General features: G+C 36.8%; 1 pseudogene; it reads left to right on the top strand.

Annotated features, from left to right (window-relative positions):
• The first annotated feature begins 20,796 nt into the window (after nucleotides 1-20,796).
• LOC122101773 lies at nucleotides 20,797-20,893 on the top strand (annotated as a pseudogene).
• Nucleotides 20,894-26,706: the final 5,813 nt, after the last annotated feature.

Raw genomic sequence — 26,706 nt, 5'->3', positions numbered from 1 at the left:
TTAAGCAGGAAAGTCTTTGAGACCCCTGACAAACTTCAGTGCCAACAAAGCCAGAAGTCCTGTGGCTTCAGTGTGGAGGGTGAGTCTTGAGAAAAAACGGCTCACAGACTGTGCCCAGATCCTGAGTTCAAGGTCCAGGACTGGCAACAAACAGACATACACAACTATCTGTGCAGCCATCCAGCTAAAGCAGGTCACCTTCTTTTCCCCAATTGAATTGGACAGAGTTCCATCGCAAAGGGCTGGAGGACACGCTGTCATCTTGACTCTGCCCATGCTGCTGGCATCACAGGATTCTGGCCACACCCCCATTCTTTCATGTTTCTTTCTGATCAATGGGATACAAGAATGGTGGCCCTCTCCACATTCCAGGTTTCCCATTAGCACCTAGATACCCTCTTTTAGTTTACACCACTACCAGCAGTTGAGGAAGGTAGAGATGGCTGAGTGATGAGCAAGAGACTCGATGTGACTTTGGAGTATAGTAGGAAATTGATGCGCCAGCCCACCTCCCGGCCCAGTCCCTACCTTCATGAAGTGGTGCCAGGTTTTAATCCTCAGATGATGGCTCCCTGCCAGCTGGCCTAAGGCCCCAAACAGGTCTCTGCCCCTGGTCTTCTGCTCTGGGCCCATGTATCCATAATGCCGCCGCCATTGCTGATTGCCCCACCTGGAACAGACGCCAACAGCTTCTTCCAGCAGCACAGGCAAGTGGCTGCCCCAAAACCACCCCCACCTGGGTCAGACACCCTTCTGTGGGCACCATGACACCCTGCTTGTTTCCTCTCCTTGGCTCTGAGGAACCACCTTTCTGTCCAGCATTTCTGAAATAGAGACTCAATATATGCTCTGGCTGGGCTGGATCAGAGTCCTCCTATGTGTGACAGGTAGGTCCTCTGTAGTTGGGATGGTAGACATGTAGCACCATGCTCATTCATCTGTTTAGATGTATTATCCCAAAATCTTAGTACACAGCAGTCAATTCTTGGCCACAGGTTAACTTCTGGTTAGGGCCTCAACCATCAGACCTCAGTCTCCTCACAGGAGAGTTGTCAGGAAACAATAGATTTATATAGAGGGATCTCTAGAGCATGGCTAGGCACAGAGGGAGCAGCCTTCAGATAAGGTTCTTGGTAATTCTGTGAGCATATGACAGGAAGATACCAGAAAGGGCTGAGGTGGGACCAGTTATTAATCATGCAACAGCTGGGTATTATGAAACAAAACATGATTCTCTTTCATCATTAACATATCCCCATAAGGCAGGGGATCCTTCAGTCTGTTGAGTTTTACAGCTGGGGAAATCGAGGCACAGAGAAGCCAGGTGACCTACTTAGGACCTCAACTTCACAGGAAGCTCAGACTGACTTCTCTACCATGCTCCCTAGGACAATGGGTGCTATTTAGTCCACTTCTTTTGATGGGGAGTCCACTTATTGTCAGTCGTGGGGCTTGAACTCTAGGCCTGGGTGCTGTCCCCAAGCTCTTCAGCTCAAGGCTACCACTTGAGCCCACAGCACCACTTCCAGTTTGGGTGGTTCTTTGGAGATAAAAGTCTCACAGTCGTTCCTGCCCGGGATGGCTATGAACCATGATCCTCATTTCTCAGCCTCCTGTGTAGTTAGGATTAGAATTCTGATCCACAGGCACCTGAATTAAGTGTAATTCTGACTCTCTCTCTCTCTCTCTCTCTCTCTCTCTCTCTCCCTCTCTCTCACACACAGGAACTTGTTGAATGGGTGCTGGAGGAGGTGGCCCAGCGTCTCCATGTGGCTGGAACACAAGGTGGCCCTGTCATTCTGGAAGTGCTCTGTGGGTCAGGGCAAAAAATTTTTTTTGGTTAGTAAATGCAAAATAAAGAACATGTTCTTGCAATATATAATTGCATTCTGACACCTGACAATAGTCTCTAATTCATGTACTTTATTTATATTAGGATAGTGTGTTGAAAAAAGTTTTGTTCATTAGGTCACAGCAATTAATGTCAGGAATGTGCTTAGATGTCAGGTGAAGGCTAATTCTGGTAATTCAAACATACCAGGATTTTGTGTGCTCACTGCTAATCACAAAGACAAGGGTAGTCTAAGTGAGATTTGGAAATCTTTTTGGTCAGTCATGACACCAAAAGGCAGAGACTAATTTACAATTGTGACAGAAGAGAAGGAATGACTCCAGATGGAAGGAATAAATGATAGTAACTAAGATATAGCAGAAACTGTTCTAGAGAACCATTTTTGGTTATTGAAAAACTATTTATCAACTAGGCTTATTCCTCATTGCCTTTAGCATTCTAAATCTCTTAGGCTAGTTCTTAATCTCTGTGTGATAAATGTATCTCCTTCTATGCTGTTCTTTCATACCTGATCTCCTTTGCTTTCTAAAAATCTGTCTTTCTATATTTCTCTATGAACATTTCCTGAGACTAAATACACCTATACAGATGGCAGAGGATGCTAATGTAATAGCTCATGAGTCATTAATGTAACAACATGGAAAAGGACGACATATTCATTGCTACCTCAATTTTTCTGAAAAGCCTCATTGGCATCATTTTGTTCAAATTTCCATTCTTTGGCTACATAGTGTCTTTCAGTGCACATAAATGCAAACATGAACCTGGTCCTGGTGGTTCATGCCTGTAATCCTAGCTACTCAGGAGGTTGAGATTAGAGGATTGTGGTTCAAACCAGCCTGGTCTGGAAAGTCCATCAGAAACCCAGAAGTGGTACTTTAGCTAAAGTGGTAGATTGCTCAACTTGAGATGAAGAGCTTAGGGACAGCACCCAGGATCAGAGTTCAATCCTCACAACCAACAAAAAAAGCGAAATATGACTTTAAGTTTCCCCCAAAGGAACAAGATCAATTAACTTCCCAAGCAGAAAAAATAATTCCAAAATTATTTTTTGCTGTGTTACTTAAGTTATGGCCTTTTTGCTGGACATAGTCTTTTATTTTAAAAATTGTCAAATATTAGGTTTGCAGTAAACTTCATCTAATATTTCTTGTTTCAAATGAAAAGTCCATACATTTGATATCACTTAGCTGTCTTACTATCTTAGTTCAAAGCCAACCCAGGCAGGAGAGTCAGTCAAAATCTTATCTGTAATTAAACACCAAAAAACAAAAGTAGAGTTTTGGCTCAAGCAGTAGTGTACTTGCTTTGGGGGCAGGTGGGCAGGAAAGACAACTATTCAGGATCAGGGTCCAGCCTCTGGGTAAAGCCCCGTTATCAGCACAATCCAAACAAACAAAAACCCCAAATATTTCTTTGGGACCCTCCTTAAAGGAGCACTAGTATGAGAAGAGGCACTTTTGCTTTTCATAGCCACTGGATCCTGCTTTTTTGTAATCCTTATTGCTCTGGAGAACTCAGGATCAGACGAAAGGAATTGATAGCTGTCTTCTGCAAAAAGAGAATCAGCTCAGGGATGAAATATCCATCCATAAGACACTTTAAAACCTCCATGTCTTTGTTTCTTTGCTGTAGAACAATTTTAAAACAACGTTATTTCCTTTTGTTCTATTTTGGCCTGCAAATGGCACATTATTTCTTTTTGTAATACTCTCAACTAGAAGTTTACAGAAAAGTTTTATATGAGTATAGAACACACTCGAAAAAGTCAGGGACAGAGTTTCCTTCAAGCCTTGGGATTCTTTCTTGTACATTAAAAGGAAAGCACAAGTTAACATGAACGTTGTCATTCCACTATGTTCATTTCCTCTCCTGGGAGTTTCCACATCCAGTAGCAGTTATTTCCACTAACAATCGATGGTGCTGCCTGAGGTATGATGAAAGTTTTCTGGGTTCATTGAAATAACACAAGGACACCTTTGGACCTGAGGTAACACTTGTTTCAGAGACAACTTAGTAAAGAGAAAATATGAAATTTATGTTGCTTTTAAATACATTATCAATGACTACATTGAGTTCAAACTTTGTAAGTTCTCTGTAAATTAAGGTGAGTTTTAAATGGGAAGAAGGTTCTCAGGTTATTCTTTTTGTGAGTGTATGTGCTGTGCATTATTTCCCAAGTGTACATGCATTAACAGTAAGGAAAACAATAGCAATAACAGGAGAAAGAGAAGTTCTATTTTTAAGTATAAGGGTTCAATATACTATAAAAAGACTCTACTAATAAGAACATTGAAACAGGGAGTTCCGGGAAGATGGCGGGGGAGAAGCTGGAATCTGAACAAGCTCTTGCATAGAAAACAGTTTCAGAGTTCCAGTGAACAGTCCCAAGCCAGAGAATCACACCAAGTGTGCCATCACAGGACAGAGAGTTAGTCAAGAGAGGGGAAGCCAAGCAGACACATCTGAGCAGCTGCCGCTGCGGCGGCAGGGTCGCAGCGGCGACCACCGCCGCGGAGGCATACCTGAGACGCAGTCCGGGACGAAGGAGCCAGACGCAGCGGACGAGCGGATTCTACTCAACACCAGCAAGAACCGACAAGGAGCGGACAACTTCATCCTGCACTTTGCAGACCAGAGACGACCCGGGATCCAAGACTCCACGTGAGTAGAAGCCCCACTTCCTCACTCCTTCTCTGAGAGCAGAGGAGGGAAGGCCACCCCTCCCCTCCCCCCCCAGCACCGGTGATCTCCATCTTGGATACCGACAAAGCTCGGAGGAGCGGCTAGCTCCAGCTCAGGCCTTGGAATAAAACGAGTCATTTAGCAGGTCACAAGAACTTAACGGCGAAGTGACCTCACAGACTCAGTTCCATCCAGGGAAAAGTCACCCAGCTCAGGCGCCAGCCATTGGAGTGGCTCTCCTCACTGGTAACCAGAGCCAGAGGCTGCCCCTCCCTCTAGCAGCCTCAACAATCAATTGAAAAACAGAAACCCTGAGAATGGCTCCAGGCTGGGTGCTGTGAGTTTTTTTTCACAAAATAGCCCCAGGGAAAAGCTACTGTTTGTTGAAAGGCCTCAACTCTACCCAGAACCTAGCCTCATCACTGCATCCCCCTCTTTTGTGATTCTCAAAGCAGATCACCCTCCCAGTAAACTAACCTGGGATTGGGATCTCAAAATCTTGGGTAAAGCAGAGCATTTTTCTGCCTGTTCCAACAAACTGACTTAAGAAACCAATCAAGCCACAGGACCTCAAGCTGACCAGAGACTCCAACCAGACTCTTATTACAGACAAAAGGGAGATACAGGACTCTTCCCAACCCTCCCAAAAAAAAAAAAATCAAAGAACTTTTTTTTTCTTCTTCTTTTCTTTTTTTTCTTTTTCTTGTTTTGTTTTTTTTCATTTTTTGTTACCTTATATATATATAAAATTTTTTTTGCTTTTCTAAAACTTTTATTAATCTTTAATTTTTGCCTCTTCTGAAAAAATAATTGTTTTCCATTAATTTTTTTTTTCTCCTCTTATAATTTTTATTTTAGGAATACGTGAATGTGTGTTTTCTTTTCTTTTCTTGTCTTCTTTCTCTTTTTCTCTCATTCTTAATTATCTTTTTGTTTTTTTTTCTAGCTCTATTGAACTTCTGATCTTTTCTTCTCACTTTCCTATCCTTTCCATCTTTTCCTCTTTGTTCATCTTTATGTGACTTAACTCTTGTCCTGCACATCCTCAGATAAACCCGTAGTTAACCAGTAGACCCTATCCCCCATTGTGTACACACTTAATCCACAAACTTATTACTCAATTCAAAACCTCTGAGACTTAAATTCATTAATAGCAGTACTACCTCTTTATACCTATAAAATATTTTAAGCATTTTTTTAAAGTTTTTCTCATCTCCTCTATGTCCCTCCCTCTCTCTCAACATATTCATATTCCTCTATAAATAGATGGTCTTTTAATCTCTAAAATAACATTAATTTTTACGTTCCTATTTTATTTTCTGGTCTCTTTTCATTCCCCTTTCCCTTTCTTCTTGTTCTCTCTCTCTCTACTTACATCCTACCCAACCTATTTCCTGCATTGTGATTAGGACATAGTTAACTCTCCCTGTGCCTCCCCACACCAATCTATTCCTATTTTTTACCCACATCTCTCCCTAACCCTAATAATTTCTGGTTTTCCAAATTCTTCTCTGCGTTTCGAAGTCCTTTAACATATAGTTGTTTGATGTTGAATAGATGTATCTGTTGAACTAGATTGTATCTGTAGACTATTGACTGTACAAATGCAAACTTTGGTTGATGGTTGCCTTAAGATAGTGTTCTAGCACAAAACTGGTGCTATCTTCATCTCAAATGGGCAGAGTAAGCCGGAAAAACACAAGAAAAATGGCAAATTCGGGTATCTCAATTCCCAATCCTGATAATCAGGGGTTAGAACAGATAATGAATAATCCAGAGGAGAGTTCCCAAACAGCTCTACAAACACTGCTGGCAAACATGATAAATGAGAAGTTTGACAACGTACAAAGGACTCTGTAGGAGCGTGATAGGGAGAGAGAAGAGGCATCCCCGAAGTTTATACAGGAATATCATAAGCGTGAGGAAGCTACTCAAAAACTGATACAGGATTTGCGTGAACAACTTGAGAATACTCAAAGAGAAAGAGAGGAATGGCATGAGCAGGCTGAGAACACTCAAAGAGATCTGCAGGAATCCCACGAACGGGAGGAAGCTAATCAAAGAGTAATACAGGAATTGAGAGACCAGGTAGAGAACACACAAAGATCACTAAAGGCATTCATGGAATCCATTAACAAAGAGCTGAAGGAAGTCAGGGAGACCACAAAGGGAATGCTGAATGGAACCCAACAGAAGGAATGGGAGCCCAAAGAAACCATAACCAATCAACTAAGTGATTTGAGGACAAACACTGAACACCAAATTAAGGAAGTAAAGAAATTCATACAAGACCTAAAACAGAGCTTCAACAAAGAACTTGAAGCCATCAAAGCTGACCAACTAGAAGGAAAAGAGATAAAAAACAAAGTAGAGAGTCTTGACAGCAGGTTAGACCATGCAGAAGATCAAATCTCAGGGATTGAAGACAGCCTAGATATTATAGAGAAAGAACATACAACCATCCAAGACAAGTCCAAGAAATATGATAGATCTATCCAACACCTGGAAGACACCATCAGAGGCCTAATCTAAGGATAATGGGTGTAGAGGAGCACCTAGAAACAGAAGTTAATGGTCTAGGAAATCTGTTTAACAGGATCCTAGCAGAGAACTTCCCAAACATGCAAAAAGATAGGCCTGTCCAGATACAAGAAGCCTTTAGAACCCCAAATAGACCAGACCAGAATAGGACATCCCACCGTCACATTATAATCCACACAGGATCAACTCAGAACAAGGAAAAGATCCTTAAAGCTGTCAAAGAGAAAAGGGTAATCACTTATAAAGGGAAACCAATTAGAATCACCTCAGATTTCTCAGCAGAGACAATCAAAGCAAGAAGAGCCTGGAATGATGTATGCCATGCCCTAAAAACGAACAACTATCAACCAAGAATACTGTACCCAGCTAAACTCTCCTTCATAACTGAAGGCCAAATAAAAACCTTCCATAGCAAAGAAAAATTGAAACAATACATCTCCACCAAACCAGCCCTACAAAAGATTCTTAAAGATGTCCTACACATAGAAAACCAACAAGACCGCAATAAAGGCCAAGATACTGCACCCAAACTGAGAATCCAAGAACCATAGGAAGAACCCAGTTTTCGCAGCCCCCAAGAAGGTAGATAACATGGCAGGAACTCCCAAATACCTCTCAGTCCTATCTCTTAATGTTAACGGACTGAACTCTCCAATTAAGCGACATAGACTGTCTAGTTGGATTAAAAAACAAGACCCTTCTATCTGCTGCCTGCAGGAGTCACATCTTGCCCGTAAAAACAAACACATTTTCAATGTTAAAGGCTGGAACAAAATCTACCAAGCAAACGGACCGCATAAACAGGCGGGAGTTGCAATCCTAATATCAGATAAAATAGACTTCAAATTAAAATTCGTGAAAAGAGATAAAGAAGGTCGCTACATACTAATTAAAGGATCTCTCCTTCAGGAGGATATTACAATTCTAAATATCTATTCGCCAAACAATGGAGCACTCAAATTTATCAAAGAAACACTACTTTCCCTCAAATCCCATATAGATCCAAAGACATTAATTGTTGGGGATTTTAACACACCACTCTCCCCACTAGATAGATCAACTCGGCAAAAACTCAACAGAGAAACCGCAGATCTAAACAGCTGCATAGATCAACTAGACTTAACAGACATCTACCGAACATTTCACCCAGCAGCATCAGAATACACGTTTTTCTCAGCAGCACATGGAACGTTTTCTAAAATAGACCACATTTTAGGCCACAAAGCAAACTTGTCTAAATTCAGAAACATTGAAGTTATACCTTGCATTCTCTCAGACCACAAGGGAATAAAATTAGAACTCAACACCAAAAGCTACCAAAGAAAGTCCAGTATCACATGGAGGCTGAACAACACACTGCTGAATCAAGAGTGGGTCATGGAAGAGATTAGAAAGGAAATTCAAATGTTCATGCTATTCAACAAAAATGAACACACAAATTACCAGCTCCTCTGGGACACAGCAAAGGCAGTACTCAGAGGCAAGTTTATAGCTCTGAGCTCCTACATCAACAAATTGGAGAAATCTGAAACTAGCAATTTAATGACACATCTAAACCTCCTTGAAAAAGAGCAGCAAGATAAACCCCAATCCAGTAGACCGAAAGAAATAATCAAAATTAAATCAGAATTAAATGAATTAGAATCCAAAAAAACTATAGAAAGAATCAACAAAACAAAGAGTTGGTTCTTCGAAAAACTTAACAAAATTGACAGACCCTTAGCAAATCTTATCAGAAAAAGAAGAGAACACACCCAAATTAATAAAATCAGAGATGAGAATGGAAACATCACCACGGAAACAAGCAAGATTCAGAACATTATAAGGGAATACTTCTCAAAACTTTATGCTAATAAGTTTGAGCACTTGACAGAAATGGACCTCTTCCTAGCAAATATTGACATGCCAAAACTAAACCAAGGTGAGGCAAACTATCTTAACAGGCCCATATCAAGCATTGAAATAGAAACAGCAATAAGAGACCTCCCAGCTAAGAAAAGTCCAGGACCAGATGGTTTCACAGCGGAATTTTACAAGGCCTTCAAAGCAGAGCTCACACCAATTCTCCTCCAACTCTTCAATGAAATTGAAAGAGAAAGCTCACTACCGAACACATTCTATGAAGCCATCATAACCCTCATCCCAAAACCAGGCAGGGACTCATCAAAGAAAGAGAACTATAGACCCATTTCTTTGATGAACATTGATGCAAAACTTCTCAACAAAATTTTGGCCAACCGACTTCAACAATTCATCCAAAAAATCATACACCACGATCAAACAGGATTCATTTCAGGGATGCAAAGCTGGTTCAATATACGCAAATCAATTAATATTATTCATCACATCAACAGGAGCAAGAATAAGAACCACATGGTTATCTCAATAGACGCACAAAAAGCATTCGACAAGATCCAACACCCCTTTATGATGAAGGTTTTGGAAAAATTAGGAATCCATGGAACATTCCTCAATACAATAAAGGCTGTATATGACAAACCTACAGCCAGCATTATACTCAATGGTGAAAAACTAAAGCCATTTCCTCTTAACTCAGGAACAAGACAAGGATGCCCACTCTCTCCACTTCTCTTCAATCTAGTATTAGAATGCCTAGCTACAGCAATAAGACAAGATGCAGACATAAAGGGGATCCAAATAGGGAAAGAAGAAATAAAACTCTCCCTCTTTGCAGATGACATGATCTTGTATTTAAAGAATCCCATAGACTCCACTCCCAAATTACTCAAGCTGATTCTAAACTTTGGCAAAGTAGCAGGTTATAAAATTAACCCCCAAAAATCAATGGCTTTTCTGTATGCCAACAATGAGAAAAGTGTGGCTGAAATTAGGAAAGCAACTCCATTTGTAATAGCCCCACAAAAAATAAAATACCTAGGAATTAACTTAACTAAAGAAGTGAAGGACCTCTATGATGAAAACTTTAAAATCTTGAAAAAGAAAATCAACACAGAACTTAAAAAATGGCAAAACCTCCCATGCTCCTGGATTGGAAAGATTAACATCGTGAAAATGGCAATACTTCCCAAGGCTATCTACAAATTCAACGCAATACCTATCAAAATTCCACCCTCATTCTTCAAGGAAATAGAAGAGGCAATCCAAAAATTCATATGGAACAATAAAAGACCCCGAATAGCAAAAACGCTCCTCAACGGAAAGAACACTGCTGGAGGAATATCAATACCAAATTTCAAACTCTACTATAAAGCCATAGTAATCAAAACAGCTTGGTATTGGCATAAGAACAGACCTCAGGACCAATGGAATAGAATTGAAAACCCAGAAATGAACCTACAGACCTATAGCCATCTAATCTTCGATAAGGGAGCTAAAACAATAGAATGGAAGACAAACAGCCTCTTCAGTAAATGGTGCTGGCAAAACTGGTTAACTACATGTAGAAAACTAAAGCTAGATCCTTATATATCACCCTGCACCAGAATCAACTCCAAATGGATCAAAGACCTTGAACTCAAAGCAGACACTCTGAAAACATTACAGGATGGAATAGGAGAAACCCTGGGTCTCCTTGGCTCAGGCCGAAATTTTCTGAATAGAGACCCGGAAACACAACAAATCAAAGAAAGGCTGGACAAATGGGATTGTATAAGGTTGCAGAGCTTCTGCAGGGCAAATGACATAGCTAGCAAGATCAATAGAAAGCCCACGGACTGGGAGAAGATCTTTACTAGCCATACAACGGACAAGGGTCTCATATCTAAAATATACTTGGAACTCAAAAAATTAAACCACCCAACAACAAATCCTCAAAGAAACAACTGCCCAATAAGTAAGTGGGCGAAAGGCTTAAAGAGAAGCTTCTCTGAAGAAGAAAGAAGGATGGCCAATAGACACATGAAGAAATGTTCAACATCCCTAGCCATAAAAGAAATGCAAATCAAAACAACATTGAGATATCACCTCACTCCAGTTAGAACGGCAAAAATCAAGAACTCTAACAACAACAGATGCTGGAGGGGATGTGGACAGAAAGGAACCTTACTTCATTGTTGGTGGGAATGTAAACTTGTTCAACCACTTTGGAAAGCAGTATGGAGGTTCCTCAAAAGACTCCACATAGAGCTCCCCAATGACCCAGCAATCCCACTTTTGGGCATTTACCCAAATGATCACAAACAAGGCCACACTAAAGCTACCAGCACAACTATGTTTATTGCAGCATTATTTACCATAGCTAAGACATGGAACCAACCCAGATGCCCCTCAGTAGATGAATGGATCAAGAAGATGTGGTATATATACACAATGGAATTCTATGCCTCCATCAGAAAGAATGACATTTCCCCATTTGTTAGGAAATGGAAAGGCTTGGAAAAAATTATATTAAGTGAAGTAAGCCAGGCCCAAAGAAACATAGGTCCCATGGTTTCCCTTATTTGCAATATCTAGTATAGGTATGAGTCAAGCGGAAAAAGTCAGATAATGTGATGTTAGGAAAACGAAACCTCAAATATGTATTTTAATGTTTTTGTTTCTTTCATGCATGTGTTTCTAACGCATTTATAAGATTATTTCTTTGTTGCTTTGTATGTCCCTCCTCCACAGTGTAACCCCCGCTTTCACTATATTTGATGTCAGTATAACATGTGGAGGAGATGGGGGCAAACAAGTCGTTTAAGGATTCAGGTGGACCTGTTGCAACAATGAGAAGTACAAAATGTCATGTCAAAACCAGCTTTACAATGTCGGTGGGGGGGGGGCTATGATTGGGTGGAAGGGAGGGGGGAGGCTGGGAAGGGAGGTGAAGGGTAAACAAAGGAGGAGGCTGCAATGCTTGGTAAGAAATGTATGCATTATCCTGCCCATGTAATTGTAACCCCTCTGTACAGTATGTTCTCAAATAAAATAAAATAAAATTAAAAAAAAAAAAAAGAACATTGAAACAATAAAGCCAAGTCTAGGATGTAGATTTATGGGAGTGATATAGAGAAAGCATTACTCCTACGTGGAACACGAATTCTGAAGGCACTCCCTTTCTAAATCATGCTTGCTAATCAAGCAACTTTGTAGAAAGAACAATGGAAGTATAATTCTGCTTCCAAAAAAAGTCAAACATGAGTATGGACATAACTGGGAAAAAAAGTCCATCATGAGATAGTAGGGAATATACTAGCAATGAACTGGTGACTAAGATGACATTTCTTTTTCTTTCCTTTGCTTATATATTTATTTTGGTGGTGGTCTTGGCACTTGAAATCTGGACCTGGGCACTTTCCCTCTGCTATTCCGCTCAAGGCTAATACTCTACCACTTGAACCACAATGCCACTTTCACTTTTCTTGCAGTTAATTGGAGAAAAGAGTCTCTGGGACTTTCCTACCTGGGCTGGCTTTGAACCCCAATCCTCAGTTCTCACCACCACCCAGCTTAGGATCACATTTCTAACAGTGTACACTCAGCATATGTAATTTTGTACATTCATCTATCTTTATATGAATTCTGGAGTTAAAAATCTGGGCTACAACTTCGACTTTACACTCACAAAAATGTTTGTAGTTTAAAAGCTGATTCTACTTGATAAATAAAACCTATGAATATAAAGGAGTCTGGGAAGTTCAGTTTGCATCCTGCCTGGGCAGAAAATTTTTGAGACACTATCCATAATTAACCAGCCAAAAGCTGGATTGGAAGAATGGCTCAGGTCATGGAAAACCAGTCATGAGCAAGATTGATAAATAAGAGCTTGAGGCTTTTGCATACATACATACAAACATAATCATAAACACAGAAGCACTTAAATGTGCACACACAAATACACAAATGATACAACTCTAAGAATATATAGAAAATTTAGAAAGCAATAGAAAATATGTCCTGAGTAAGACTAGAATCAAGTGATAATTTTTAAAATTAGAAAATCCACAAGTGACCTTTCTTCAAAAAAGTTTGAGAATATTAAATAGGTAAGCTAGAGATAGTAAGAGAGTCAAATAATGAATATTAAAGGGATTGGATACATGGAGGAATGAATCAGAGAACCCGCAGGTGCATTTGAAAATGTTCATATCCTGTGTCAAATGTTAGAACATCTTTGAAAATAGTACATGAACAGTCTGAGAAGTCTAGTGGATAATATCACTGGAGAAGTTCAGAATTGCTAGTCTGTATCTAGATTAAATAAACCAAGAAACCATGGCAGGGCAATGTTATACAAGGCTACAATTCTAGCACTCAGACTGACAGGAGATTAGAGAGTGGAATTACATAGTGATACTTTCCCTGGACTAGGTAGTATAATTTTGTCTTAATACAACAAACCAAACAAGAAAGGAATACACAGATGGAAGTTTGGGCTAATTTTGTCACTATGTTTTGAGAAGTCAAGATTCCAATTACAATGGAACTCATATATAATCCTCAGTTGTGTTTGCAATGCTGTCTTCATTACAGAACATTTCTAGATGCAAAATGGCTCTTGATTCCCATCCAAAATTCTCATCCAAAGTTATCATAATCCTGTTGGATTCCAAAGAATTGATGAAGGATTACAAAAGCTTAAGCCCAGAGAAAAAGCAAAGTTTGTCTAATGTATGTCTTTATAGATATTGCTAAATTAGAATTTAGATTTAAAATAAATGTTTTTGTTTTGTTTTTATTTTCATATTCTATAAGATACTACAAAATTCTTTTTAAGTAGAGGGTTTAATTGACAAATTTACAAATGAGTCTTGCATTCTAGTTGCCTAGAATATTCTTTCAAGAGAGATATAATTAGAACTTCATAGATAATTCCAACAGTTCATGTATAACATGATAATGTGAATAATGTAGACAGAGTTGTCAACATATAGATGATGTTAATTTAGAAAATAGCAATTTTTGAGGCTTTGGTGTAACATGGTATGAAGAGTATAATTGTATGACATCTTCTTTTTTCTACCTGTATGTAACACAGAAAGCAATTTCCTAAATTATGTGCCTCTGTGTACAATGAGAAAATTGCTAGGTTTGGGGTTTGTTTTCATTTTTGTTTTTGTTTTATTGATTTGTCATAAGGCTTGAACTCTGGGCCTGGACACTGTCTCTGAGCCTGTTTATCCTCAAGGCTCGTGCCATACCACTTCAACTTCAGTGCCACTTACTTCTGGCTTTTTTAAGAAGTTTCTTGGAGATAAGTATCTAGGGAACCGTCCTCCCTGGGTGGGTTTTGAACTTTAATCTTCCGATCTTACCATCCTAAATATCTATGATAGTTAAAAAGCATAAGTATAAATAATATTTGCAAGTGTTCTGATTTCAATAATACCAGTGGGGGCACATGATGTAACCCAGTTTATTGTGGTGTTCTTTCCAGAACATGGAGGGCATCACATTAGCAGACGTGTAGTATTTTTTTCACAATAGAGATAAGCTATTCGTGATATGAATTAAGGGAATTTTGAGGTGTACCCTACTAGTTGGAAACTGTTGGGCTAGGATGACTTTATGGCATAAATCTTAGGATTGATGGTCATAGAAATAATAACTTACTCTGATAAACAATTGCTTATTCTTGAAGAATTAATTATTACAGGTGCATCATAGTTTTATCCTCTACTAGAATGTGGCTATTTTTCTGTTGATTTCTCAATCTGTAACACCCCATTGGAAACTGCATCTATTGCAGAATTTCATAACATGCCAACAGGTATGGAATGTTCAGAATTTGAAAATGAGTAGGTATCAGTCATCAGAATTTGGAAGAACACATATATTCTCTCCTCTTAACAACTTATTTACTTTTAAAGTTATGGGTTTCCATACAATTAAATTGTTTTTGGTTTGAGTATGAGAAAGTACTAAATTGATTCTTTTTTCAAAATATTGTCAAGTATATAGTGAAAATATTGACTAGTTGGATTCAAGTTGATGGTCCTCTGATTAATTAATTCAAATTAGATGCAAAATAGTACTAATTTTTTAAAAGTTACTACATAAAGAATAATATTTACTATACCAATACAGTGAAATTTTTTCATGCAACTTATTTTTTTAATTAATTTTATTGTCAAAGTGATGTACAGTGGGATTACAGTAATTGTAAGGTAGTTAATACATAACTTTTCAAAGGTGTTAACCCCTCCTTCATTTTTTCTCACAGTTTTCCTTCACCTCAATACTCCTCAAAAGTTGTAATGTACATTTCCAACATATTGTCTTGTGAGTATTGCTATTTCATTGGTTTACCCTTTGTCCTTTGTCTCACCATTTTGTTGTTCCTCTTTCCTTCCCTAATTAAGGTAAATGTATACACAATACACAGGGTACCAAACTCAAATACAGCCGGGGACAAACCATAGGGGAAAAAAACCAAAGAAAATAGAAATCACATAGTACATTAAAAACACAAACCGCTCATAAAAATCTGTTTCCATATCTTGCAGTTCATTTTGTTCAGCATCAGCTTATATAGTCATATATATGCATAACAAAGACATTGGAAAATAATAGTTTCATGGACACTATACCATGAAAACAGCATGTTAACAGTTTTTGATGGTAAAGTTGGAATTAGCATTGGTAAATTCGCGATTCTGATAAACGAATTTCAAAAGAGTTTTAAAATTATGCCAGGTAAATTTTAATTGTTCAAACTTTTTAACAACTTAGCCTATTAACGAAATTTAAAATTGCCTGGGAAAATAGGCTTTCATGCAAAGAAATCCATGGAGACTTAGCTGAGAGGGAGCAATGTGGGTGAAGATGGCTCATTTTCACACTAAAAAAACAAACCTCATAAACCTTGCTATTAATCCTATAGGTTCCCTTGAGAATTATCCTTACCCAGGACATATACTCTCACTGTGTGAAACAAGGTTGTAGTGGAATTTAAATTCAAACTTCTTTTTAAAAAAAAGACATCAAAATTTGTGAATTGACTTTAATTACCAAACAGTAATTCTCTGAAAAAGATAATTTGGGTCAAAATATTTAGAGAGAAAGTGCCCTCAACAATGAAAGAAGGTATTGGGTATACACTTTTCTGTTTATAATACTTTACACAATGTCTTTGCATGTGAAGCACTGAAACAAAAAAAAATATCTGATTGGATACCTCAAACCAATGGTTTCACATTTCTAAGTAGCTCACAAAATATAATATCCTTATTAACATGAGATAGTGAAGACTTCTCTTATTATATTAGCCAAAAAGTTTTGGGATCAGAAAAGAATTGAGCAAATTGAAAAGGTAATAAAAGGTGTTCTTAGAAGCCCTAGCTAAGCGTATTGGCTTCAGCAGTAGAGGGATTCCAAAACTTTTTGATATAGATTTTGTTAATATATTTGCTACCTAAAGTGATTTTACAGAGCCTATTTGTCTCACTACAATGTAGAACAGATTGAATGAAGACATGAACATAAATCCACAACCAAATAAAAGAGTTTAAAAAGAGAAACCATGAAGATGTAGCATTGGGGGAGGCCTTATACTCCTTCAGCTTCACTAGACTTGCAGCCAAGAAGGTATGATTAATTGGAAATCAAGCAAGAACTATGAGGAGGACATAGAACTAGGACAAAGAAGTATTGACCCTTGTAACAGACACTGTCATGCAAGTTATGGGTGATTTAACTCTATTTTTCTCCATACATCTTGTTGAGCAAAAGCAAGACCAAGAGAATGTAATCTATTGAATTAATTTTGGAAAGAATAACTTTGTTCCTGATATGTTATCTAAGGAGAGTCTTACGAGAGAAGATTAAAGTGGAGTATACATCCTCTAAGCACCTTGTTAGCAAAATATATCTTTTAGGTTAGAAGTGATTGAACCAAAAAGTGGGGGAGTAATTATTTTGTGACCCTTTAGACACAAGAAGACTTTCAAGGTAAAAGAAAAAAAGTATAGCTAAATTTTTGTGATCACAGCTTCTTGGACTGGTTTTATGGAGACAAAGTTTTACATTAGAGTTTGTCCTCATTAACATAGATGTTAGGTTTTCGTGGCAACCAAATGCAAGAGTGAAGTTTAATGGACTCTCTTGGATAAGTAAACAGCATGGTAGAAAAAAATGGCAAATAATATTTAGTAAATTATTTTGGCTAATTATTTTGCCAGAACAAAGAATGAAAGATATAATTCAAAATCACTTGACTTAAAAGTATGAAGAAAGAGTAGTGAAGAGAGAGGAGAGAAAACATAAAGGACTCTTCTGTCTCCAGTGGAGTAATGGGTTCTTGATTTGTTTCTTCCATTCTATCTTCACAAGCTATCAAGCGTGCTGAGCACTGGAGTATCCATTGCAGACAAAGAGAACTCACAGTAGAAAATATTTACAACAGATGTTGGTGATTCTTAACTTTAGACAATCTATTTAAATCTATTCAAAATTCTCTGATACCCCAAACTGCCCTCTTTGAACAACTTTGCTTGCTTTTCCCAAGACTACCCTTCATTAACTATTTAAAATTTTGAGACGTCATATTCATCCTCTCTAGAGATTGCTGTTTGTTTGTGTTTTTTGTGTGTTTTTGTTTCGTGTTTTGAAACTAAATCTCAAAAGGTTGTGCAAGTGTATTACAATAAATATGTCCATCAAATTGTCCAATATTCCTGGATCAGAGTGACTCCTTCTATCATTCTCAGCCAACCCCTTCTCCAAGATTTATTTCAGATTTACTACTTCCTTTATCATATGTGTACATTGAGTATTCTAGCTGTCCTTGCCCCTCGTTCCATTTTTCATTCATTCTATGTCTTTCTTCTCTGGTTTCAACTTCCTGATAGTCATTCTGTTAAACTGTCTGTTAATAAGTTGAAAGGTTTATATACATTCCATGGAGTTTCAATCCTGCTTATACTTGAACTGATGTCAGTTTATATTTCCACAATTCCCTCATCTGCAATAACAATTTGCAAGACTGGAGACATGAAGCACCAAGACATGATTTTATTCTCATCCATTTGGAAGATTAATCTTTAGTCAACAAGAAAGTTTAAAAATGGCTTAGAATATATTCCTAACTACCAAATTTTAGAAATGGCTTTGTAAAAAGGCTTGTGATTATTTTATTTTACATGGGATAATATTTTCTACTACCTATAAGTTTTTGAAAAAGAAGAAAACTACTATGATTTACTACTATAGAGGAATATGAGAGAAATAGAAGACAGATTTTATGTTTGTCACATCTCTGATGAGTACTCATATTCATGACTTTAAGTCATATTTCTTACTATGTTAGACAGATAGGGAAAACATAAAACAACATATGATAAGGCAACTATTTGTGACTTTTTAACATGTACCTTATTAAGTGATGAAATTTACTTTATTAGCTAGTGTTTGAGTTTGAATTATGGGAGGTTGATCTATTTAACACATTCCTGGAAGGCACCTACTGAACAACACAAATGGTGGGTGGTACTATTTCTACACTTTAATGAATGGTTGAACTTGTTTGGCATTAGTGCTGGGTAAATAAATCAACTCTATTGTAACCTGCACCCTAAACTTGAAATGATTGTAATGTCACTAATTATCATCAACTTGTCAATTGTTACTTGGGTGAATATGATTTTAAAAGATTATTTGAATAGGAATCTGTTTTCAGGAGATTAAAAATAGGTTATCATTTGTTTGTGAATGATAACATTTATATACTACAGAACCAAGTTTTACTGAAGTACCAGTATTTTGAAGCATTAACGATCTTCTCAATTAATGTTTTTGTGAATTATATTTGACCTGTTAGTCAAATTTTCCTAACCTTGGTAGACCAATTATGAATCTATCATTCGTTTTTTGTTTTTTTTTTTTGGTCCGGTCGTGGGGCCTGAACTCTGGGCCTGGGCGCTGTCCCTCAGCTCTTCAGCTCAAGGCTAGCGCTCTACCACTTGAGCCACAGCGCCACTTCCGGCTTTTTTCTTTCTGCTTAAGTGGTGCTGAGGAATCGAACCCAGGGCCTCGAGCGTGCACGGCAAGCGCTCTACCACTGAGCCACCTTCCCAGCCCCATGAATCTATCATTCTAGGAACTATTTTTTTGGCCTACTTACGTTGGACTGAAATTTTTAAGTAATTATTAGGAGAGGGATATTAAAAATAATTTGTGACATTTGTGATCTTGTTCACTCATATGGGCTGGTCATTTGTAAATTGAAAGTTTGAATTACTGTACTTTCTTTCAGATTTTGTGATCTCATATTTCATTTTAAATTGCCTTGCATTTCACAATTGCTTACTGCTAATTCCAGTGTCGTCAGGAATTGAGATGGATTTTCAATTACTTTCTGTTGGCATGTTGCATGGGCCTCGATGAGAAGTCTTGCCCTTGTTACTTGATGATGCGGATAACTGAGACCTGGGATCCTAGGATATGTGTGTCTTGCAGAAGAATAATACCTTTTAGACATCGTATCAGCAAAATTTGCATAAAATCAGTAGGAATGCTTCAGAAATATGGAGAAAAACATTTTGGAACCAGTGAGTTAAAATAATAACAGAGCAGCAGAGTAAATTCCTTTACAGATTAGAGGAAAATAACATTTTTTTTTTTACAATGTGAATTCTGAAGACCAAGAACACTTAGAACGTATCACAAGTTTATACAGAAGACATTGCATTGATACTTTTCATATTCTAATATGTATATTCTAAACCTAATTATTTATATTCCAATCTATTTATTGTAATATATATCTATTTATTTTTCAAATTATCAATTAATTCTAGTAAGTTTCAATGTGTGAAATAAAATATCAGCATGTATAAATATAAAATATATAACTATATATAATATAAGAAAAAGGCACATGTTTTGCAATGTTTTGTTATGGTTAGGGTATCAAAGGCAACTGTGTTTTAATGTATTATTCCATTATTTCTACCTCAGTGTTTGGTAGAGTTGGACCTAAAGCTTTACCATTTGTAGATTTACAGCCTAGAGGCAAGAGTAAACACTGTGATTAAAGCATTACCAATTTAAGGCCTAATATGGAGGAGAAACATATAGACTTCTCTTGTAACTATGAAAATATTTGGGGAATGAAAGGCAGTAGTGTAAATTCCTTCCTGGTTGGATGGTAGACTAGCCAGGACATTAGTAGTAATCATGCATGTGAAAATTTTTTCACCTTTTTGGCTTTAGCCACTTTTGAAATGTTAGGTATAAAAACAATTATTTTTTGATAAAATACCTTCTAGTCTAAACGATTCTATCTTAACTGTTCATCTCTCTATGATCTCTTTTAACTAAGATTAGTTTTGTTCCAATAAGAAAATCTAGGCTGTCAGGGTAAGATATTCTGATTGGACTGTTGCTACATGGAAGAATAGTAAAGGGTCAGGTAGACATTTGTGCCAGTAAGACCTCATTTAGGAACTTTTAAGCTGCAGAAGTTTACAAGTAGCTCTTAAGCAAGGCTTAATTTGAATCCATTAGCTCCACAAAGCTAACTCAGTTGATAAATAAGTACTTGAAAAGGATCACCTTTGGACCTAACTATAAAGGCTTCAAAGTATGATCAAATTTAAAATGAAAAATATTTAAAATAGTCATTGACAAAAAAATTGCAAATGTGAGCAATCGACCAAACAATATAAGTTTTTTTTCCAATATACACAGAATTTTAGAGAACTAAAATCAATAGCATTTTTAGGAACAATAAGGTTTCCTAGTTACAAAGAGTTAATCAAGGATATATGCCTGTATAAAGACTGCATCATTAACTACTTAAATTTACAGGATACTACATGCTTCAGCAGCCCTTTTACCCAAATTACAATATAGAGATTAACATGGCACTTGCACAAGCATGATATGAAAATGTGTGAAGTATTCCATATTTTTCATTCTTCAGATGCAAGAAATTAAAAACAGTTATTAAAAAATTGATTACACAAATGCAAATGTAACAATAAATGTAATTCATTGATCTGAAAGTTAGTTTGACATCAGTGTACTAAATCCTCAACTTAGAAAGGCCTTTACATAGCATAATCTTTACAAAACTTCTCAAATTAGATATCATTGTCATTTTATCCCAAAGAAATAAAATACTATATAGGCCTAGGATAAAAAGGAATCTTAATCTGTTTCTATATGGAATGCTATCTGAAATAACACATTTAATAATGAACCGATATATCATAAAACAATGTAGAATTCAAAGTATTATATCCAGGAACAAATGAAATACATTTTGGACATTGTACAAACAAAATACAGATTATTTTAAAATATACTTTTTTCAGACAAGCACCAGAAATATCTTTAGTTTCTGTACTACACATTTCAACAGATAATTTAAAATGATTTCTGATTTAAAAAATCACAAACTCGGCAGAAATCATTATAGATGTATACAAACAAATCTTGAATATATTTTGACATCAACGTCAGGCAATTCACTTGAAAAATACGATGGAATCCATGAATTTTTAAAGTAAGATATTGCCGTTGCTTTGTATTGTGAAAATATTTTGTACGGACACAAAGATGGATTGGCATTTTTAAAATTTCAGAAACTTAACCAAACCATTATTACTTAGGAGAACAATTTTTAAAGCCTTCCACAACTTCAAAGAAGTAGTGATACATATTTATCCTTTTGGCAATATCAAATGCAGCTTCTTCCAAGTTCTTCAGACCTGGTTTCATATAATGCTTCAATAGAAGGAGATCCAGCATACCTTTGCTATTTCTATTTCAACCAGCAAGATGCAAGGGGGTCAAGAGGACTTTAGTTTGGGCAGTGGTATCTGCATCATGATGAACTAAGAAAGAAGCCACTCTGGTATTATTCCACATATAAGCACTGTGCAGGGGTGCCCAGCCATTCACAGTTATTGCATGAATATCTGCCTTGAGCCACCAATTCATGGACAATGTCAAAGTGTCCACTGTAGGCTTCCTGATGAAGAGAGGTATACTCATCATCATCCGTAGTATTCACATGAGTGTTCTTTTTGGAAAGTAGTCTCTGTACTTTAGTAAGCCAATTATTTTCAGCAGCCCAAACAAAAATTTGCTTGAATACTTCTCCATTTTTTTTTGCAAATGTTACCATTCCTCACTTTTTCATTTTTTTCCTTGTCTACATCAGAATTGCCTAACCAGAGACCTTGAGTACCAGTGGGAATGAGGTACACATGTATTCCCCAATAGTTCACGTTGGTTGAACTGGTCAGAAAAATCCAGTGAAATTTCTACATCTGTTATTTCACCATGATATTTTTTCTCTTTTTCCATTTTTACTCTTCGAAATTATACTAACTGGAGAGTAGGGAATTGATAGAGAGCAGAGGAAAGGTTTTCCTCCATATTCAAAGGTATAGACTGAAAATGAGGACCAGTGGTGTCCTCATGTGCAGCTTATTCTAGGAATGAGAAAATATGAAATAATGCCTTCTATGTAAATGATTTGGGAAATGGCAGAGCAGAAAGTGAAATGATGCAACCAAAAATGTAAAAGCAAAATAAATTAGAATAATTATGGAGCAGTCATATTATCTATGAGAACCATGAAAGGGAGAGAGAAAGAGAGATACAGATGTGCAATGACCTAGCTAGCCACAAAATCCATGCCTCTGATCAATTTATAGAGCAAACAGTTTTATTTTTTACAAGAGATGGAAATAGAATTTATGTATTTATTGAAATTAGAACATACATTTTTAATAGCCTACATATAGAGACATAGCTTTGACCAAATTACAGACAAGAATCTAAATCTCTGAAAATTCTAGTAACAGATCTGACTGAAATCAGTTAAATCACACTTTTCCTGTAAAGTGAAGGAATAGGTCCAGGCTAGGAAAGCAGCTAGAGAAGGCAGGCCGATTATATCTGGGACAAAACTTTGTGGAAAATGGTATCAAGGATTAATTACTGGTAATCCACTTGCACTGGAAGTGTGAATCTGAACTATTGCTTGCTGATTCTGAACTATTGCTTTTATCATTATATATTCCAAGAAGAAAAGGTGAGAGGTAATTGATAGCAAAGGGTTAGTAATGAACTTTGACTTCTCATTAAGCACCTTCAATCATCAAAATCACATGAAGACAATAGAGAGGCCTACTTTTTTAGATGAAAACAAGTGTCTTTAAAAACAAGGTAATTAAGTATTCCTACAAAGGACTTCTATTTTACTACTGCATTATACAGATGTTGGGTAACAAACAATGGATCTATTAGAAAGCTCTTAAAACTCATATGTTCAATAGTGAGTTCCCTTATATTATATCATGGCATTTTTGTTTATGGTTTTAAGAAGAAATTTACTAGCTTAAATTTCTGACAGGACAATATCATCACTGTACAACTTTCTTCTATACTCTAAGTTTTAAATTACTATCTAAGTATGTGCATTAGATAGCTATAGAGGAAAAACTAGAAGCCAGACTAGTGGCTCATGTGTTTATCCTTGCTAATCAGAAAGATGAAATCTGAGGATTGTGGTTTGAAAACAGACCACGCAAAAAAAAAAGTCCATTAGATTCTGATTTGAAAGTAACCAGCAAAAGCTAGAAATGGAGCTGTGGAACAAGCAGTAAAATTCTAGGCTTGAGAAATCTAAAACAAAAAAATCAACAAATTCTGGGACAGAGCCAGGCCCTGAGATCAAGCCTGGTATTAGCACCAAACAAATGAATGAATGAATGAATTAAAATAAATTAAATGGTCACATGTGGTGAGGCAAGTAAAATGTAACACCCATGGTAAATGGATTGTGTATTATTTTGTAGTAAGGCAAATTAACGTTTGTCCTAATCACTAATATTTTATTTGTACTTTTTTGTACTAAACCCTGAATTTAGCATGCAAGTATATGTGTATACATGTTCACACATGTGTGTATGTGTATATGTGTGCGTGTGCTGTTGCAATGTTGTTTGCCAATGTGGACCGTGTGAGGCTGAAGAGAGCTAACATTGTTGCAATGTATTTATTTATCAGTGTTCTGTCATGTCATTTCTGTGGAGCCACCCTTCTGTACATTTTATTTGTCAAATAATAACATCATCATAATCAAAGCATATACAACATTAAGTTACATAAAAGAGACTACTTTCAGCTCTTATTATATGTTAGGTAAGAAGATACAGATATAATTAGGTAGTAAGTTATTTTTGTAAGATGACTGTCAGTACAAAATATGTATTTGACTTCTTAAATTGGTTATACTTTTAAGATATACTCATGGAGTGTGTTTGACTGACTTGACCAAACAGGTGTTACTCCATGGTTATTCCTGTGAAACACAAGGTGGATAAACTCTTTCCGGATTTCTGTTGAAAATAACTTTCTTTGTAACTAAGATAATCAACCCTGTATTTATTAGGTTTGAATATCCCATCATATTGACTGAAAATCAGTATTGTGGATATGCTTGTTAGATGTACCTTTCAAAAACAAACAAACAAAAAGCATGTGTCACCTCCAGATTGTGGATGCATTTGAAGTTGTTTTGTACATGCAATGGGATCTTCACTAATGGCTTTTTTGTGGGAGTAACTATCACAACTTTAACAAATAAGGCTTTTCGAATATCTTTTCCAATATAAATAACAACCCAGAGCGAGTCTTGCAAATTCTGAAAAGCCTTTGAATATTTTAGTATTATTTCAGTTTATTGACTATAGAGCTAAAGACATTTCTGAAATAAATATTGTTAAGATCTGAAGAAGTAAGTGGGTATATAGGCTTTTTTATGCATCATTTTATGAAAACCCTGTTTTTATGAAAGTAAATGTAATAGAATAAAATAATGTAAGTGAATTGGGCGGCGGTTGAGCAGATTCTACTCAACCCAGCAAAAACTGACAAGAAGCAGACATCATCATCCTGCAGTTAGCAGACAAGGGACAACCCAGGAACCAAGACACGGTGTGAGTAGAAGCCTGACATCCTCATTCCTTCTCAGGGAGCAAAGGAGGGAAGGCCACCCCTTCCCCCCACTACCAGAGATCTCCATCTTTGGTACTGACAAAGGCCTGGCTGAGCTGCTAGCTCCAACTCAGGCCTTGGAAGAAAACAAGAGACATTTAGCAGGTCACAGGAACCTAACCTGACCTGCTAGACTCAGCTCTACCCAGAGAAAAGTCACCCAGCCTGGGCCGAGCAAGCTCCACCAGCCCCAGGAGTGGATTTCTTCACTGGATAAACAGAACTAGAGGCTGCCCCTCCCTACAGCAGCCTTGACAATCAATTGAAATTCAGTAAACTTAAACCCTGAGAAAGGCTCTAGGCTGGGCTCTGTGAGTGCCTCACAAGCTAGTCCCTCAGGGAAAAGCTACTTTTTGCTGAAAGGCCTCAACTCTATCCAGAACCTAGCCTCATCACAGCATCTCCAAACTAGAGAAAACCTCCATCTCCCACTTTTGTGATACTCACAGCAGATCTCCCTCCCATTGAACCAGCATGGGAGGAGGATCACAAATCCCTAGGTAAAGCAGAGCATTTTTCTGCCTGCTCAAACTAACCGACTTAAGAAACCAACCAAGCCACAGGAAAATCAAACACCACAAACAGACCAGACACCAACTAGAGACTGGTTAATGACACAAGATACAGGATCTTCCCATCCCCCCAAAAAATCAAAGAACTCTTTTTAGTATTTTATAAAATTTTTCCAAAAGCTTTTTTTAAATTTTAATTTTTAACATTAAAAAAAATTTGTTTTCTATTAAAATTTTTTCTTCCTCATAATTTTTATTTTCGGGGTATAAGTGTGTCTGCTTTTTTTTTCTTGTTTTGCTTTATTTTTCTTTTTATAATTTTTTTGTTTAGCTCTACTGACCTTTTGATCCTTTTTTTTCTTTCCTTCTCATTCTTTTCACATTTTCTTCTCTTTTATTCTTCTTAACATGACTTAATTGCTATTCTGCTCATCCTCAGATATACCCATAGTCGATTATTAGACCTTATCAACTATTGTGTACATACTTAATCCAGAAATTCATTACTCAATTCAAAACCTTTAGACTTAAATTCCTTAATACCAGTACTACTTCTTTATATGTATATAATATTTTAAGCATTTCTATTTTTACATTTTTGACGTCTCCTTTCTATCCCTACCTTTATCTTATCTTATACAAATTCTTCTTTGAATATTATGTTTGTATTTTGCATAATTTTTAAGTTTTTAAGTGTTTCACTTTTTAATTTTTAATATTTGTTCTTCTATTTTTTTCTTGTCTCATTTTTTCTTTCTTTTTATCTTTTTTTTCTCTCTCTCTACTATCATTCTATTCAACCTATTTCCTGCTATGAGATTAGGACTTAGTTAAATTAACTCACCCTCTGCCTTTCCACATCCCTGTATTCCTATTTTTACCAATATCTCTCCCTAAACCTGATAATTTCTGGTTTGCCAAATTCTTCTTTGTGGTTTGTAGTCCATTAAAACATAGTTGTTTGATGTTGAATAGATATATCTGTTGAACTAGAGTGTATCTTCAGACTTTTGGTGGTGCATCTACAGACTTTGTTTGATGTTTACCTTAAGATAGAGTTCTAGCACAACCTGGTGTTACTTTCATCCAAAAAGGGCAGGGCAAGCCGTAAAAACACGGGAAAAATGGCAAGTCCGGGTACCCTACTCCCACTCATGATATTCGGGGGACAGAACAGATAATTAATAATCCATTGGAGAA

Source organism: Dipodomys spectabilis, unplaced genomic scaffold (assembly GCF_019054845.1).
Source record: "Dipodomys spectabilis isolate Male_0828 unplaced genomic scaffold, ASM1905484v1 ptg000683l, whole genome shotgun sequence".
NCBI classification, from domain to species: domain Eukaryota; kingdom Metazoa; phylum Chordata; class Mammalia; order Rodentia; family Heteromyidae; genus Dipodomys; species Dipodomys spectabilis.
This window is presented reverse-complemented; position numbering and strand designations above follow the sequence as displayed.